This window comes from Dendrobium catenatum, unplaced genomic scaffold (genome assembly GCF_001605985.2).
Source record: "Dendrobium catenatum unplaced genomic scaffold, ASM160598v2 fragScaff_scaffold_1500, whole genome shotgun sequence".
Classification (NCBI taxonomy): domain Eukaryota; kingdom Viridiplantae; phylum Streptophyta; class Magnoliopsida; order Asparagales; family Orchidaceae; genus Dendrobium; species Dendrobium catenatum.
The window spans coordinates 237,910-241,106 of NW_021319962.1; the positions used below are offsets into that span (position 1 = coordinate 237,910).

At 29.1% G+C, this 3,197-nt stretch overlaps 1 non-coding gene across 1 annotated transcript; it reads right to left on the bottom strand.

Annotated features, from left to right (window-relative positions):
* Nucleotides 1-868: 868 nt before the first annotated feature.
* LOC114581093 lies at nucleotides 869-973 on the bottom strand. Its single transcript, XR_003702898.1, has one exon. It is a non-coding gene; the product is annotated as a small nucleolar RNA R71 (small nucleolar RNA).
* Between the last annotated feature and the right edge of the window lie 2,224 nt (nucleotides 974-3,197).

A 3,197-nucleotide genomic window follows, 5' to 3' on the forward strand; every position in this document is an offset into this window, starting at 1 on the left:
ATTCAATGAATAGAAGTTAAGACGATATTATTTGTCACCATGAAAATCTCAAACTCGGGGTCATGGGTTGCAACATATTTAGCAGTGGAATTTATAATGGCATGCAATTTTATTGTCATACAATTTAGCTACTCGTAAAGAATTAACTCTCTCATACACAAAGTAGAGTCTCCATCAAGTTTTTGTCACCATTGTTGAGAAAGTAGTTTGCGCTTTCACAATTATTTCAATATTGTTAAAAAAATAGAAAAATTCAATCCTTCTTGATTTGCATCTTATTTAGTTATCCTTATTCTTTTGTGAAGCTGTAACTATTTGGTCTTATAATTTTTATTTTTAGTTTATTTTATTGCATTTCAATTTTTTTTTTTTGGTGAATGTGTAGTAGATTCCATAAGGATCCCTAGTTGTTTGATTTAGAAATAGAAAAGATCCTTACAAAAATTTAAAGATCCAAAAAAACTATAATGGTAGGAATAGCCAAACAAAATCTAGATCAAGATCATCCAAGATCTCTTAAGGAGTATGTCAATCCTTTAGAAATTGAAATTCATCATAGTATCAATAAACCTACTATCCAAGCTAATGATTTTGAACTAAAATCTATCGTTATCCAAATGGTTTAGAATTCTCAGTTTGGGAGAACTCCTGTTGAGGACCCCAACCTAACTTAGTTAATTTATTAGAAATTTTTGAAGCATTCTAGTATATTAGAGTTAGTAATAATGCTATTAGACTTCATTTGTTTCCATTTTGTAAGGGACAAAACAAAAATGTGGTTAAATTCCTTTCTCATAAGCTTCGTAAACACTTTAAATGAGTTCCACATAAGTTCCTAGCAAAATATTTTCTACCATCTAAAACTACTAAGCTTAGGAATGATATTATTTCATTTTCTCAATTTAATGGAGAGTTAATTTATAAGAGATGGGAAAGATTCAGGGAGATGCTTAAAAGTACCCTCATCATGCTTTACCTGAATGGTTAGTGATTTAGACATTTTATAATGACCTTATAGGATCCCTTAGGTTTATAACTAATGTAGGAGTGAGAGGATCTTTAATGTCAAATCCTTTTGATGATGATTATTCCTTTATAGAGGAGATGGAAACAAATAACATCCATTGTTCTTCTTATAGGGTGAATCCTAAGAGAGTAACTGGTGTGTATGAATTAGATACTTTATTATTTTTGACTGGTCAAGTAGCTTTCATTGGTAAGATATTAAACAATTTGGGTGTTAGTTTTATTTCTTGATTACTTATGCATTTGGAAGAGAATGATTTGAATTCTATTGGTTTAGCTTTTGTAGTGTAGTATTTTACTGGTTATATATTTTACTACAAGTGCATGTAAATTTTACTTTTTTTGCACTAATTCAAAGATTATATGAATATTACTTCTATGATTTAACTTTTGACATATATATAGCTCCTTTACTATGCCTTGAATTCAGTTGTAAGTTTGGCGACTTGCTGGACTTTTTAAGCTCATTATATATGGTTAAATAATTTCATGTCAGGGCAGAGAAGCAAGAGTGTGAAGCTGGTCAGGATTCTTCATATTTTGTTTCTTTTTGTTATAGTCATAAGTAGTGTATATGATTTTTGAGAATGAATACAGATATGTACATTAATGTTTTGAACTATAAAATCTATTTTGCTTTTTAATTTTGATTGATTATATTTAGATAGCTATGGTTATTGTTTATTAAAAAGTAAATAAATTATTCTTCCAAATTAGATTCTGGGTTATCACACAGAGAAACTTGATCTAGTCTTGAAGATCTTCCCTCAAGAGACTGCAAAATAGTTGGGAAGAATTTTGAAGAAGAATAAAGAGATCCTCACTTTGGTAACCTTATGAATACCTCACAATTTTCTTTCACTAGATCTCTCACTCTCCAATCTCAACCTCTCTCTCAAACAAAGTCCCAAATGTTACTCTCAAAGGAAAATTTTAAGTAAAGGATCATAATGTTAGTTTTTAGGACTTCTTATATAAGAAACAAAAGAAAACAATCTAAAAACTAAAAATTACAAGTGAAACAACTTCAGATCATACAGTATAATTGTGGATCATATGTACGAACAGTTCAAAAATCTAGGTACAAACCTGTATGAACCTAATTTCATACATTATCAGTCGTCCGGATGAATTAAGATCATATTGTATGAATAGTTTAAAAATAGTGTGTTTGTATGATATGATCTGGTACGAACCTTAATTCATACATTGTTACTCATCTATACGAATACAGATCATATTATACAAAACAGTTCAAAAAATAATGTGTTCATTTGGTAAGATCTAATACGAACCTAATTTTGTACTATTTTAGTTATTTGTACAACTTGAAATCATATAGTATAAATAATTAAACAAGTCAAGCTTTATTTGGTACGATCTTGGATGAACCCAAAGTCATACCCTATTAGTCATTTATATGACTTGACATTGTATAGTACGAACAATTCAAAAGAAAAAACCATGATTTTATTGACTAAATTTTGGAGGAAAAGCTATGATAGATTATACAATACTATATAGATATCGTACAATATGATTAGTTTTAAAATTTTAAGTTTTAACTCTCTCCCCTAGTGTGTGTGTACGGTTACCCAATTACAATCACACTCTCATCTCATACTCAAGAAAATAAAAAGAAGAAGATTCGTAGTCTTTATTATATGAAATCCTATTGTACTCTTTCTTGAAGTCTTCAGCAGTCTAGAGTACAATTTCTCAGAAATAATAGTACACAAATAAATAAATAGAAATATCTAGTACATGTTAGGAGAAATAATAAAATTAATCGAAAACTAATATTTTTCTATCATAAAAAATCATAATCTCCATCTTGATTATGGAGTTACAACAAATTAATCTTAGAAATGAAAAACAAATTGACTCTTCTAAAAAGAAATTCAATATTTAACAAGATCAATCATGATATTCAAAATTTTGACATTCTAGAATCGTTCATTAAAAGGGAACTAAAATCTGAGATCTTATCAGATAGTGACTTCCCTGAAATCAACTTTCAACTAAGTCATATCGTAATAGATCTTATAGAATCTGACTCCAAATTAGATAATAATGATGTGAAACTTGAGGAGAATGTAAACTCTACCCCAGTTTGTTCTCTCGATCACACCTAGCATGTACAACTTTGTGATAATGTTTTACCCCCCCCC